Source organism: Bombina bombina, chromosome 3 (genome assembly GCF_027579735.1).
Source record: "Bombina bombina isolate aBomBom1 chromosome 3, aBomBom1.pri, whole genome shotgun sequence".
Classification (NCBI taxonomy): domain Eukaryota; kingdom Metazoa; phylum Chordata; class Amphibia; order Anura; family Bombinatoridae; genus Bombina; species Bombina bombina.
Window position 1 is genome coordinate 1,211,009,271 of NC_069501.1, and position 16,052 is coordinate 1,211,025,322.

A 16,052-nucleotide genomic window follows, 5' to 3' on the forward strand; every position below is an offset into this window, starting at 1 on the left:
ACCATGGGAGAGAACAACACATAAGGAGAGAGATGGATAGAGAGAGAGAGAGAGAGAGAGACACACACACACACAAGGGAGGGGGAGAGGGACCACTGCATTTTTAAGTAATAAAACAGCAGAGCTACAGAGAGTTCATAAAGTGAGACTATAACTTAGTGTGAAGTACAGAGGCAAGCTGTTAATGTAGTGGATGGGTGTAAATTTTGAGTAAACAAAATACAAAAATGATCCTTAAACTGCTGTAAAAGAGTAAAAAAACAAAAAACACTAAACCACATTCATTAAATTATCATTTTCACTAAGGGAATCCATTTCAGTAAAATCTACGGCTGCAGCACTTACTTTAATAAAATGTGGCTGAAACACTGCTCTCTCTGCCTCTCTCCCTTTCCTGCTCTGTAAGGATTCAGGAAGTGACAGTGGAACATTCCAGTGCACTTAGAGGGGAAGAACAAAACTCTCTTTTTCACTTTAGCAAAGCTGTCAGCTTCACAGGACAGCAACAAAATAAATGAAAGTTGTTTTTTTTCCGTTTTTGTTTTGTTTTATATGATTTAACATCCAGCCCCAACCCTAAATTCCATTTACTAATGCCTCTCACTGGATTGGGTCAGCCCAAATAGGACTGCCTCAAATAAGCAGTTAATGGGTCATGCAATGATCTTAACCACTTTCATCCAGTAGATGGCGCAGCATGTTGTGTAATGGTGGGCAGACCTGCTTGTGCCTCTCCATTGCACAACATGTAGCTGTGGAAAACAAAAATGCTGGGGGGAAAAAAATTGCAATTTTTTTTTTAAGCCAATAAAAAAAATAGATATTTTTGCCCATATGAGAGGTGAACCACTGCCTCACCTGCCTCTAGTTACTGCACATCACTGAAATATATACATGACATGCAATGGTTTTTAGTATGGCCCAATGGTGTTTTAGGCACATAAATTGATGCCAACACTGGCATTGGTGCTGTAATTACCATTTTTAAATAAGTAACATATATTTTCAAAGGGTTAATAACCATTGGGCCACTGATTTCACTCTGAATATATACATGACATGCAATTGTTTTTAGCCTGGCCCAGTGGTGTTTTGGGCACAGAAATTGATGCCAACACTGGAATTGGTGCTGTAATGACCATTTTTGAATAGTAACATATTTTCAAAGAGTTAATAACCATTGGGCCACTGATTTTACTATGAATATATACAGGGTAGATCCCCTTCCATGACATGCAATTGTTTTTAGCCTGGCCCAATGGTGTTTTGGGAACAGAAATTGATGCCAACACTGGCATTGATGCTGTAATTACCATTTTTGAATAAGTAACATATATTTTCAAAGGGTTAATAACCATTGGGCCACTGATTTCACTATGAATATATACAGGGTATATCCCCCTCCATGACATGCAATTGTTTTTAGCCTGGCCCAATGGTTTTTTGGGCACAGATATTGATGCCAACCCTGGCATAGGTGCTCTAATTCTCATTTTTAATACGTAACAGATATTTTCAAAGGGTTAATAACAATGTGGCTGAAACACTGCGCTCTCTGCCTCTCTCCCTTTCCTGCTCTGTAAGGATTCAGGAAGTGACAGTGGAACATTCCAGTGCACTTAGAGGGGAAGAACAAAACTCTCTTTTTCACTTTAGCAAAGCTGTCAGCTTCACAGGACAGCAACAAAATAAATGAAAGTTGTTTTTTTTCCGTTTTTGTTTTGTTTTATATGATTTAACATCCAGCCCCAACCCTAAATTCCATTTACTAATGCCTCTCACTGGATTGGGTCAGCCCAAATAGGACTGCCTCAAATAAGCAGTTAATGGGTCATGCAATGATCTTAACCACTTTCATCCAGTAGATGGCGCAGCATGTTGTGTAATGGTGGGCAGACCTGCTTGTGCCTCTCCATTGCACAACATGTAGCTGTGGAAAACAAAAATGCTGGGGGGGAAAAAATTGCAATTTTTTTTTTAAGCCAATAAAAAAAATAGATATTTTTGCCCATATGAGAGGTGAACCACTGCCTCACCTGCCTCTAGTGACTGCACATCACTGATATATATATATATATATATATATATTTATCATGTTTCAAATTGCCTATTACCCATGTGCAGTCTCTGCCTCTGTACTGTGCACTGATTTTTACAGAGAGTATAGGCGGAGCTGCAATGTAAGTTGTACAAGCTGTCGTGAAGTTAGTCTCCTCTGCATGAATAAGAGGGTCCCCGGTGGGCTAACTGAATTTGGAGAAGTTTCTTTGCAGAGCAATTCAACTTCTTTAATGAGTAAAAGATAGCAAGTAATTCTAAGTCGAGTTTTATAACATATTCTAGTAATTTGCAAAACAGATAAGGATTCTTAATTGTAAGTTCGTTGTGAGTCTGGTACTTATTACAGGGCTTGCAGATTGTGATTTGTTCCTTCAAAGATGATCCCTGTAGATCAAGGTGAAAATGATGACTTAATGAACCCTTTTCAAGACTTTTCTGCCCGTGCTATTAAAAAGGATACAAAGTCTGGAGGAAGACAGCATGAGCAGGAGGGGTCCCTGGTATGCTGACTGTGTCTGGAGTAGTTTGAAGATCAGTTTCTTTGAATGCATGTATATGTATTTGTGTGTGCAGTGGCGTAGCGTGGGGGGGCAACAGGGGTGGTTAATTCTGAGGGGCGCTTCCAGCCTCAACTTAGCAAAGGGAAGAAGGGAGGCTAAAAATTCTGACAGGCTCCCAGCTCTGTTCTGCGACCCGTCAGGAATGTGGTGATGCCGCGACTAAGGTTAGGTGTTTGGACCAGACTTACTTATAGCCCTGTTTTTGCCTGATACTAGCAACACGCAAAATGCAGCTTAATTACGGTTCTATTATTACCCAACAATTAAGTTCCCTTCCAACAAAGGACCCAGAGCCAGAATGCCATGCATTGCCTGGGGCACTTTTTAAGGATCTCTAAGCAGAGGTGGGGGGAGGAATCCTTAAAAAGTGCAATAAATCTCTTTCAAACCCGTGGCACTGGTGGCAGCATGGCTGGGCTCTGCCTTTCTGTTAATCCCAGTTAAGTAGTTAGTGGGATGGTGGAGTGATCAGAGACCATACTTTCATGTTTGACCAGATTCTGATTACAACTTACGCCATCTTGTCCTTGCACAAAAAAAGTATATTTGTGACAGTTGACAAAAATGAGGCCTTGTTTCCTGTATTTGATTTTCCCCTCCATGATCTTCCTAGGGCAGAAGTAGATTTAGGGATTTGTGTGCAGTCTGGCACCAGGATTGTGCTGATCACCAGGCATTTCACTGTGTTTGTCTCCTATCAAAGAAGTCCTATGAATTCACCATCTTGAATCTATTTCTTGCTGGACTCCTGAGGTGTGGACTTTTACCGATTTTTAGGGTTTGGGTGCTCATTGCCTTTTTTATTTACATTAAACCCACCCTTACTGCATTTAAAGTAAAAAAAATAACTATAATTTGTGTTAGTAAATAAATTTAACAGCACCCCCCTAAATACCATACACCCTCCCCCCATATATGTATGTAATGCTGGGTTGTCTGTCCCAGGCCCCTTTTATATTGATTACTTACAATTGTTATATTTATTAAGGTAGAATATATACCCCACTTTTATATGTCATTGGCACCCAAAAGACAATCTGCCCAGCAGGGACAACCTTATGTAACAGCTGCCAACCTGTGTGTCCTCTTTTCCTCTTTTTAACGACTTACCAAAAACCTATTGCACCACATATACAATATGGGTTGCTGCAATGTGGGGGTGGGTGCACCCTGTGGTCTGCAGTATTTGTACCATGAAGTTTTACAGATCAGGACATGTCACCACCAGATGGGGGTTAAGGGGGGCTTCCCCCATGTGTAAAACGAGAATAAATCTTAAAATTTAATATTGTATATATTTGCCCAGCTCTGGAGAGCTGCAGACAGGGTTTGATCACAGGGGGATAGCACATAATGCTTGCAGGCTTCACCCACTGCCTCTTGTATTGCCAATATATTATTTTCATGGCTTTGTTTGTAAGGCACTACTGATTAGCAGCTGCTTATGACAAGGGACATATTTTGGGGATAGGGGTATTATCAGCAATAACTGTTAGTTATCCAGTAAAGATGGTTAAGGGAGCATTTTGTGGGAGAGGAGACAGTGTCCCTTGCTTTATGAGATCTACCAGGCTTGGGTCTTTGCTTGGTTTGTTCCAAATGTAAGAAGAAGCAGCATATCTAAAATGGGGTTGGGGGGGCGCAATACTTGTCTTGCCCTGGGCACTGACAACCCACGCTACGCCACTGTGTGTGTGTATATATCTTTGTGTGTATGTTACTGTGTGTGTATGTGTGTTTGTGTATGTATCAGTGTATGTATGTACCTGTGTGTGTATCGTTGTGTGGGTTTGTGTATATATCTGTGTGTGTGTCTATATATTCATGTGTGTACTCAAAATGAACAGAACAGACTATATCAAGGACATTTTGAGACAACTGGGAGATGTGCAAATCTATCAAATGTTATCTGCAGATCTGACAAGTCAGATTAATAAAGAAATAGATCACCCGATTCATAAAAATGCCACCAGTAGTGTAAAATGTGGGATTAGTGTTCTCTAAAATAACCATTTTCTATACAAAATTTTACAAACTTTGGTCTTAAGAACCTTTTCATATTTGAAGGACACTAATGACTTTTTGGAAAAAATTAAGGGTTTGGATTTTCTTGATGAGAAATGTATTCTTTTCCCCATTAAGTTTTCCAACGTATATACTTTCATTAAACACACTTGTGGTATATTAGCTCTAGACAATCTATTAGAAGCAGATGGTAAGTTTATAGATGATCAAATACAATTTTTGTCAGATTTAATTGGCATTATTTTATACTAGAATTATTTCTTTTTTTGCTAACACTTTTTATTTGCAGAAGCAAGGAACTGCTATAGGCTGCAATGTCGCCCCAGCATATGCCATTATTTTTATGAATAGCTTTGAGGAACATTTTGTTTATCCTCGTTGGCTGCTTATTTTCTATGGTATATTTGGCATATGGTTGGGCGACATTGGTAGTCTCATGGTGTTTGTGGAGGATTTAAACCATACAGTAACAGCAGGTCTTAAGTTTGAATTATCCACAAGTGAATTTTCTTCCTAATGGGAAAGAGTCCAAAGCCGCATTCATTACTTATGGGAAATAAAAACCTGCCCACCAGGAGGAGGCAAAGACCCACCAGCCAAAGGCTTAAATACTCCTCCCACTTCCCCTATCCCCCAGTCATTCTTTGCCTTTTGTCCTAGGAGGTTGGCAGAGAAGAGTCAGAAGTTTTTTTTTCTGTTATACTTTTATTGCCACTGGTGTTTCGGTCATTTCTGCCACCTCTAAGGGGTCAGGAACCAAGGTGAACTCAGTCCTCATTATTCCATGCATTGTGACTGCTGGTCTGGGTTTTATCTCTTTGGACTCTGGCTGCATGTTTTATCGCAGTATATATCCTGGGTCCTTCTGTACTTGTTGTTCAAGGTCTTTCTTTTCCTCAAATAGTTAGTCTGCCAGCTTGTTGGGCCAGTTTGGGGCGTGTGGCCCCGGGTCCTGACTAGTGGAATCTGACCCCTTCTTCTCGGATCTCATTGTAGGTTTGGGAGGGGAGTCTAGGATTCTGTCAGTCCAAATTCTGGCTATCTCTCCTTAAGTCCCTGTTATCCCCTTGGGTGTTAGGGGTTGGTTCAGGATGGGCTCCATTGTTCTCCTTGGGGAGTTTGGAATTGTTGGCAGATTGAGTACCGGTGGACGGGCTTCTGTGCCTTCTTTTCTTAGGGTTTTTTTTGCCCTATGGTCCTCATTAGGTCTAGGATTTGACTCTAGCCTGTTTGCCCTTTCCCTTTTTTGTCTCTGCATTTGCGGACCCTTGGTCGGCACAGGGTGGTTGCACGTTAGTTGCTTTGCTGCTTTTTTTTTTGTTGGGCTCTTAATGGTCTGTCTTGACTTTCTCCTATTGCCTGTGGTAGACTCCCCTGACGGGGGGTGCTTTTTTGGTCTGCCGCCACTCTGCCCTTTGGGGAGTTCGGTGCCTGTGCATTTATCAGTAGATGTTTTAGGTGTCTTAGGGACATGTCCTCTCAGTCTTTTCATCTGGGGGACTCTGGTTCCCCTAAAAGGAAGGGTCACGTTGGTCCTTAGTGTTTTTTTGGAGAATCCATTCTGTTAGCTTGGATGCTCGACTTAGATCTAGCCATCTTATGGTCCTTTAAGATCGAAGTTCGATTACATCTGGTTTACATACATTTATGTTGCCTTGTGGGCTTGTCCTTTGGGATTCCGTGTTCTCCAGTTTGGGGGAATTATCCCTGGGTTCTGGTCGCTTTTTCTTCAATGCGTGCCTGGTTGTTTTTGTTTTTTTTCTCCCTTTGTGTGGTGGTGGGTCCTTGTTGTCAGCTGTAAGAGTCCAATGGTTAGCTTCACTACCTAGTGAGTGATGGGTTTGCAGTTTGACTCTGCTGATACTATTGCTCCTTGGTTGCTAGCAAACTTTTAAGGGTTCGAAAGAGGAGTTTCTTTGCTCCCTCTGGAGGAGTGGGATCCTTAGGGATTCTTCGGTTGTCGAGAGGATTGGTTCTCGGATGGGTTTCGGCTGCTCTGTGGCCTATAGTGGTGTTGTGTTGCTCTACACCATCTAGGTTGCGAAGGAGCGTGATGTTTTGTGTTCCTTCAGGTAGTGACTGTGCTTCCTCTCTTATGCTTTTAGCATGGTCATCTTTTTCTCGATCGTTCTTCGGCTGCGGTAGTTTTTCCTAACTTGTAAGGCATCCTCAGTCTATTGTGGACTGGGTGTGGGTCTTGACTGGGGTAAGGGATTTTCCCTTTGCGATCCTGATCGGTAGTGACGCTCGTCCACGCTGTGTAGCGGTTCTGCGTCTGCCGGTTCTTGGGATCCTTTGTTTCTCTCTGGTCATTTCCTGTTTCTGCTGCTGTCTTTTTCTACCCTGACATATGTTCAGGTGATCCTTGGTTGTCTTCTTGAAGGCCTGAGTTGGTCTTTGTGTCCTGTCTGATTTTCCCTCTGGGATTTGTTATTCGGGTTGCCCTTGTCAGTTTAAGGGGCTGTGACTGTGTTGTTGCCCCTGAGAGTGGGGTCTTCAAGGCCTGTGTCTCAGTTGCATCCACTCGTGGTAACTGTCCAGGTCCTTTGGACTGTTGGTGGCTTTGCGTCCACGGGGTAATTTTTGTTTTTTCTTTCAATGATGTTGTTCCCGGTTTTTGGACGAAACGGGACTTTGTTTTCTGGGAATATGTTTTTTTAGGTGGGTGCCTTCAATGGCCGTCCTCTTACCCTCCCGTCTTGGCATTCTGTGTCCTCTTTGGCTTGGGTATAAATTTCCCATAAGTAATGAATGCGGCTGTGGACTCTCCCATTAGGAAGAAAAACATAAATTATGCTTACCTGATAATTTCCTTTTCTTCCGTGGGAAATAGTCCACAGCCCCCCGCACATTTTTGATGCATTGTTGTTGTTTTCATCTTCTGGCACCTTTTCACCTTGATGCTTCTTCCACTGTTCCTTGTTCCTCGGCTGAATGACTGAGGGATAGGGGAAGTGGGAGGAATATTTAAGCCTTTGGCTGGTGGGTCTTTGCCTCTTCCTGGTGGCCAGGTCCTTATTTCCCATAAGTAATGAATGTGGCTGTGGACTCGTTCCCATGGAAGAAAAGGAAATTATCAGGTAAGCATAATTTATGTTTTTCTGTTTATTTATTGGAAACAGTGGTATATAAGGAAAATGGGGTATTAAAAATGAATTTAAATTATAAACCAACCAACAAAAATACCTTATTGGAGTATAACAGTTATTATTCACCCAGTGTTTTTAAGGCCTTACCAAAAAGACCATTTACTTGACTAAAAATAATTATCACAGTTGCCAAAAAATGTGAATATAGGTTAAATTATATGACAGGGAGATTTAAAATGATAGGATATCCGAAGGATGTTATTGATAATCAAAAACAGGTTTGTATGAAAGAAAATTTAGATATTCAGAAATCCATTAAAAAAACAAAACAGGATGATTTCTGTCACCAAAAATAATAATTTAAGCAGTGAAATTATAAAAACCCTAATAAAAACATTGACATATAGGGATTTTAATCCTTTTGTGGAAGAATTTACATATTACCCTGTGCTGTATATAGGAGAAATATGAATTTGAAAGATCATTTAGTTTGTGCAGACATTGGCAGTAGTAAGAACCAAGTACAGAGAACTAATGGTACAGCAAGAACAGGCTGTTATCCCATTTTGGGTTGCAGTAATTGCAACTCTATAGTGAAGGGTGAATGTTTTTTTTCATCCTACCAGGGGCACAAGATTGAAATTAAAAGAATATTTAAAGGGACAGTTAACCTCAATTTATTTATTGTTTAAAAAGATAGATAAACCCTTTATTACCCATTCCCCAGTTTTGCACAAAAAAGACAGTTATATTAATACACTTTATACCTCTGTGATTACCTTGTATCTAAGCATCTACTGACAGCAGCCCGATCACATGACTTTAAATTTATTATCTATTGACTTGGATTAAAGACAATTATTGCTGTGTGAATTCACAGGCGTCAGCACAATGTTAACCAGCTTCCTCTATTGTTAAAAGCAAATACAAAAGCATGTGATCAGGCGGCTGTCTTCAGGGACTTAGAAAAAGACAAAAATTTTGAGGTTTAAAGGTTATAAAGTATGTTAATATAACCATTTTGGTTGTGCAAAGCTGGGTAATGGGTAGTAAAGGCATTATCTATCTTTTATAAAATAACAATTTTTGTGTTGACTATCCATTTAACATGTAGATCCACCCATGTGTTGTACCCTATTAAATGCCCATGTGCTTCAATTTATATTGGTGAAACTTGTAGAGAGTTAAGAGCAGCATTCCATCTAAGGGCAAATTTTGTGAGCAGCCCAGCAGTGAAACATTTAATAAGGAAACTGTACCTTGCTGCCTGCATTGTGTAGTGTTGGTTGTACTACTAACTGCAGGGTGTGTTTGCCTTATTAACTGTTTCACTGCTGGGACGCTCAAAAAATGTGTCCTTAGAGGGAACACTGGTTAAGAAAGAAGATTACTGAGCACAAGTCAAATATAAGATGCAAAAACAAAGAGGCCCCGGTTTCCTCTCATTTTTTAATAGCAGGACACAATATCAGTCAGTTATGATTTCAGGTGATAGAGAGGGTTAAATTCCCTAGAAGAGGAGGTGATAGGGAACACCTTTTGAAAGTTAGGGAATTGTACTGGATCCACAAACTTGAGACAATGGTCCCTAAAAACGTTAATAGTGATTTTGACTATTGTTTATTCTTCTAATACATTTTAGTGATAATGTTAAATTTTAATATGAAAAAGTTTATAACAGATAACTTATGAGATGGATAATTACATGTAAATCCTTTGGATATTATAATTTTTAAATATGTTTTGTACATCTATGTTTTTATAATTTTAATAAGGGATGTAATATAGGCAGCATCCATATGGTAGTGATATGACATCCCAGGATGTGGAATTTGTGTACCTGTCTAGAGTATAAAAAATGTGTGCAGACATGACTAAGGGCTGATTATAGGCCCGAAATATTGTCACTGTTTTGCACTTTGGACCCTGCCATGAAACAAAACTTTCCCTTTTTAAGAGAATTTGGAGGCTGGAAGTCATCTTTATTTTCTGGTCTATATTTATGTATCTGTCAGTGTACAGGGAGTGCAGAATTATTAGGCAAGTTATATTTTTGAGGATTAATTTTATTATTGAACAACAACCATGTTCTCAATGAACCCAAAAAACTCATTAATATCAAAGCTGAATAGTTTTGGAAGTAGTTTTTAGTTTGTTTTTAGTTATAGCTATTTTAGGGGGATATCTGTGTGTGCAGGTGACTATTACTGTGCATAATTATTAGGCAACTTAACAAAAAACAAATATATACCCATTTCAATTATTTATTTTTACCAGTGAAACCAATATAACATCTCAACATTCACAAATATACATTTCTGACATTCAAAAACAAAACAAAAACAAATCAGTGACCAATATAGCCACCTTTCTTTGCAAGGACACTCAAAAGCCTGCCATCCATGGATTCTGTCAGTGTTTTGATCTGTTCACCATCAACATTGCGTGCAGCAGCAACCACAGCCTCCCAGACACTGTTCAGAGAGGTGTACTGTTTTCCCTCCTTGTAAATCTCACATTTGATGATGGACCACAGGTTCTCAATGGGGTTCAGATCAGGTGAACAAGGAGGCCATGTCATTAGATTTTCTTCTTTTATACCCTTTCTTGCCAGCCACGCTATGGAGTACTTGGACGTGTGTGATGGAGCATTGTCCTGCATGAAAATCATGTTTTTCTTGAAGGATGCAGACTTCTTCCTGTACCACTGCTTGAAGAAGGTGTCTTCCAGAAACTGGCAGTAGGACTGGGAGTTGAGCTTGACTCCATCCTCAACCCGAAAAGGCCCCACAAGCTCATCTTTGATGATACCAGCCCAAACCAGAACTCCACCTCCACCTTGCTGGCGTCTGAGTCGGACTGGAGCTCTCTGCCCTTTACCAATCCAGCCACGGGCCCATCCATCTGGCCCATCAAGACTCACTCTCATTTCATCAGTCCATAAAACCTTGGAAAAATCAGTCTTGAGATATTTCTTGGCCCAGTCTTGACGTTTCAGCTTGTGTGTCTTGTTCAGTGGTGGTCGTCTTTCAGCCTTTCTTACCTTGGCCATGTCTCTGAGTATTGCACACCTTGTGCTTTTGGGCACTCCAGTGATGTTGCAGCTCTGAAATATGGCCAAACTGGTGGCAAGTGGCATCTTGGCAGCTGCATGCTTGACTTTTCTCAGTTAATGGGCAGTTATTTTGCGCCTTGGTTTTTCCACACGCTTCTTGCGACCCTGTTGACTATTTTGAATGAAACGCTTGATTGTTCGATGATCACGTTTCAGAAGCTTTGCAATTTTAAGAGTGCTGCATCCCTCTGCAAGATATCTCACTATTTTTGACTTTTCTGAGCCTGTCAAGTCCTTCTTTTGACCCATTTTGCCAAAGGAAAGGAAGTTGCCTAATAATTATGCACACCTGATATAGGGTGTTGATGTCATTAGACCACACCCCTTCTCATTACAGAGATGCACATCACCTAATATGCTTAATTGGTAGTAGGCTTTCGAGCCTATACAGCTTGGAGTAAGACAACATGCATAAAGAGGATGATGTGTTCAAAATACTCATTTGCCTAATAATTCTGCACTCCCTGTATATGCATCTGTGTGTGTATTCCTGTGTGTGTGTGTGTGTATATCTATCTGTGTGTATCTGTGTATCTGTGTATGTATGTATGCCTTTCTGTGTGTGTGCATCTGTGTATACATTTATGTGTGTATATGTATTTGTGTATGTATATGTGTATGTATGTGTGTATGTATTATTGTGTGTATATAACTCTATGTGTGTATGGTATAATGTATTGTTCCTTTTCTTTGAAGTAATTTTTTGTGTTTGTAGCCCCATAGTGTCATACTGCCTAGGGCCCCGCATTGGCTTGGGTCCTATCATACCCACGTCACTACAGTTGCCAGGTAGAGACAGTTTGCATGATGTATCAGTATCAAATACTTTCTATAGAAGCCATGCTTGTAAAGGTCTTCTCTGGATGGGAGTCTGTAGCAGAGATTTGTGCTCACCCTTACAGGTATCACAGTCCAAAGTGATCAGGTAAGAAAGCCACCTAGGTTGTGAATAAATGCATGGGGGCTGTGTGCAAAAAACAAGGTTCCGAGTATGCTGTTCACACAAGGGTAAATCCAAGAGAGTAGTCAAGGTATTGCAGAGATCAAAGGAAGCTAGAGATGCAGGTAAATGAAGATCAGAGCCCGGATTACAAGCCAGGATCAGGCTTGGGGATTCAGGAACAAAGACACCTAAGCTAGAAACATGAAACTGACACTGAGCACAGGAAAAGGCAGGGTTATATAGCCAGATAATGAGCTGCTAATTGGTAGAAAGTCCCAGGTAAGCTTGACAGACAGGTTGTAAATGAGCACAGATGATCCAGGTAAAGCAATATCCAGAGTCCAGTCCCCAGTGCTGCAGGCAGGATAAGGAAAGGTAATGAAAGGCTTGCATGCACACAGGGCCGCCATCAGGGGGTGACAGGGGTGACTCCTGTCAGGGGCCCAATGGGCTAGGGGGGCCCCATGAGGCAAGAACTAAAAAAAAAAAATTAAATTTTGGCAGCCACTAGTGGGTACTACAGCAGAGTGCTAAGACAGTGTGAGACAGACTTGGCACTTTGTTTGTACAGTGTGTGCCTGAGTCAGAAGGCTGACCACTTTCATTTGCAGAGGAGGTAGGAATTACTTAGCAAATGTTTTTTATTTCTTTGTGCAATTTAAGATTACAACTTCAGTGTGGTAGTAGTTGTATGGTGGGGCCAGGGGTCCATAAAAACACATTTTTTTTAGCAGCAGTGTATTTATGATTATTTGACAATGCTGTAGAAATTCTATATTTAAAACCATGCAGAAATGTTTCCTCCTCAATACACAAATGATATATATTACATTCCAGTTTACTGCCCCTTTATGCAAGGACTTTCCAGATACAAGGAGGCATTTTATCTAAGATTTTTACATCTGCATAACATGTTATACTCTCAGACTAAGATTGCTCAGTGTTGGAAATGAGACAGGTTAACTTAAAACTGTTCAGTTTACTCTACAGCTTACTTAATTTTGAAATGCATACCAACAAGCTTAAATCCTGCATTTAACCAGATCTAATGGTATGAGTACCACAGCTTATGGTTCCACCAAGACCATATAGAGTACAGCATTTTCAAAATCCACAAGTACAGCTGATAGATGGGAAGATTTGTACACTATATTTGAAGTGGTGCTCTTGGTTGGGGAAAATGGGGAAAATATCAAACAAAAATATGTCAATCTTTTAAAAGTACTTTTCTTCATCTAGCCAGCTACCCAGATCATTAATGTACAATTTTGAATTCACAGAATTATTTTTGTTTGCATATTTACAAATATTATTCTTTAAAAAGTGATCTCTTAATTTCTGCATTTTTTTAATCATGCATGTCACACACTGTTGATTTAGGGGATGCAAGGTGCATAAATGTTTCCTCCTGTGAGTGTTTCTGTGGGTGTCTGTGTCTGTGTTTATGTCTTTGGTTTGTATGTCTCTATGAGTGTGTATGTATTTGTTTTCTGTTGGTATCTCTGTGAGGGTGGGTGTGTATGTCTTTGTGCATTTTCTGTGGATGTCTGTGAGGGTGTGTGCATATGTCTTTGAGCTTTTTCTATGGGTGTCTCTGTGAGGGTGGGCGTGTGTTTGTCTTTGTGTATTTTCTCTGGATGCCTCTGTGAGGGTGGGTGTGTATGTCTGTGTTTTCTGTGGATGTCTCTGTGAGGGTGTGTGTGTGTGTGTGTATGTCTGTGTTTTCTGTGGATTTCTCTGTGAGGGTTTGTATTTTCTGTGGGTGTCTCTGTGAGGGTGTGTGTATGTCTTTGTGTGTTTTCTGTGGATGTCTCTGTGTGGGTGTGTGTGTGTGTGTGTGTATGTATGTCTGTGTGTGTATGTCTTTGTGTGTTTTCTGAAGCTGTCTCTGTTGGTGTTTCCTTGGGTGTATGTGCAAGTTTGAGTTTGTGTGTGTGTGTCCATTGTCTGTTCCTTTTTAGGACATTTTGACCTTACTACTGATTATTCACATCTTTCTACAGACTTTGAGACTTCCGTCTCATTAGTATCAATCTACCATTTAACCTTTAAATTATTGTTTAGGCAGTTCAGGGCCTTTCCTTTCAGCCACTGCATGCCGTTGTCATCATTTAGTTGGCATCTTCCTTTACAAAAAGATAATCAGAACTCCATATTTTGTTTTCTAAATCTCCTTTTTCTTACAAAACTGTAGTTTACCTCATTACTTGTCAGGTCAATGTAAACAAGTGCTAAGTGTCTGTTTGGGTGTCTGTGTCTGAGTTTCTTTGCATGTTTGCTAGAGTGTCTTTATGTGAATCCTTATGTGTGAGTGTGTGTGTGTGTTTCAGTGTATTTTACTACCCTTACAACATTTCCAAGATTAAATAGACACTTAAGAATAAAGTGCATATACGTTTTAGTCACTTGGTCAAAAATTGCACATGTCAAAGGAGGGGGGGGGGCCTGATCAATGGTTAAGTCAGGGGCCCCAAAATTTCTAGTGGCGGCCCTGCATGCACACACAAATAGAGAGAATCAGTCATGGAGAGAGAGGACCCAGTTTCAAGTCCCTCGCTTGCCACCAAAGGAACAAACATGCCTGGCTGGCTGCATGGCATGGTGGGAACCATGACAATGCTACAGAAATGTAACAAGGGATCTTATGACCATTGTTACAATACTGAAAGTGGTCACTACTCTGTTTTGGTCTACGTCTTCTTGTAACATTTTACTGAAACTCTGACAACTCTACCATAACAAGTTAATCATAACCATGAGTCCTTGTGATCATGTTGCAAATAAACCCAAACTTCTAAAACTATATCCCATCAATAATAAACCCCTCCTAACACCACCTCTAAAAATTAATAATTGTCTAAAAATATGCCTTCCACTAATGTTACACCTACCAAGAGGTTCCCAACTACAAGCACCATAAGTATAGGGTAAACTCACAAGGACAATGCAACAGCGGGGACAGATAGTATTTACTACAATATTTAATAGAGATGTGCATTAGTTTTAAGACAAATGCACATTTGTCATGAAAATCGTATTTCGTTCATTTTAACAAAACAAAAATCAGAATGAGTGCACCAACCAAAATAAACGAAAAAATACTGATAAAAAAATTGTCAGTATTCATTTGTTTCCTTTAATACTTACCTTAACGTGTTCTGCATGCTTGTGTTTAACAATAATTTGATTTTTGTTTGGTTTCAAACTAAACAAAAAGAGAATAGTGCTACCAACAAGCATTCTGGGAAACTAATTTTTCTGAATTTTCCTCCCTGCACATTCCCCCCCTAATTTGTAATGATGAAACACAATTTATATGCTTACTTCTTGTCTCCAGATCTTGGTTCCTAGATACAGAAGACCTTGCTATATCGAACATGAGTGGAATAATAGGTGATGTAGCCATGAAGAAAAATCAGTTCCCCATATTATCAGAGGTCAATGAACAAGCTTTTTACAAGAGTGCATTAAATATCAGGGTTCCCTTCCACAAACTATTATTGGAGGCTGTCTGTAGCAGAGATATGTGCTCACCCTTAGAGGTGTGGATTGCATGTGTACCTGGGCCACTAGTTATTTATCAGGTATCCACACTGGTCTATACCACTGGTTTTCAAACCTGTCCTCATGCCTCCCCAACAGGCCAGCTTTTCAGTATTATATTGGGTGAGAGAAAGTAAAATAACCATCGCCTAGATTACGAGTTTTGCGTTAGAGGCTGTGTGGTGCTAACGAGCAGTTTATGCTCACCACTCACTTTCAGACAGCGCTGGTATTACGGGTTTTTATAAACCAGGCGTTAGCCGCGAAAATGTGAGCATAGAGCAAAATTTTGCTCCACATCTCACCTCAATACCAGCGCTGCTTACGTTAGCGGTGAGCTGGTTTTATGTGCTTGTGCACGATTTCCCCATAGAAATCAAAGGGGGAGAGCCGGCTGAAAAAAACCCTAACATCTGCAAAAAAGCCGTGTAAAGCTCCTAAAGCAGCCCCATTGATTCCTATGGGGAAAATACATTTATGTCTACAGCTAACACCCTAACATGAACCCCAAGTCTAAACACCCCTAATATTACACTTATTAACCCCTAATCTGTTGCCCCCGACATCGCCGACACCTGCATTATATTATTAACCCCTAATCAGCCACTCCGGACACCACAGCCACCTACATTATACTTATGAACCCCTAATCTGCCGCCCCCAACATCGCCAACACCTACATTTTATTTATTAACCCCTAATCTGACGCCCCCAAC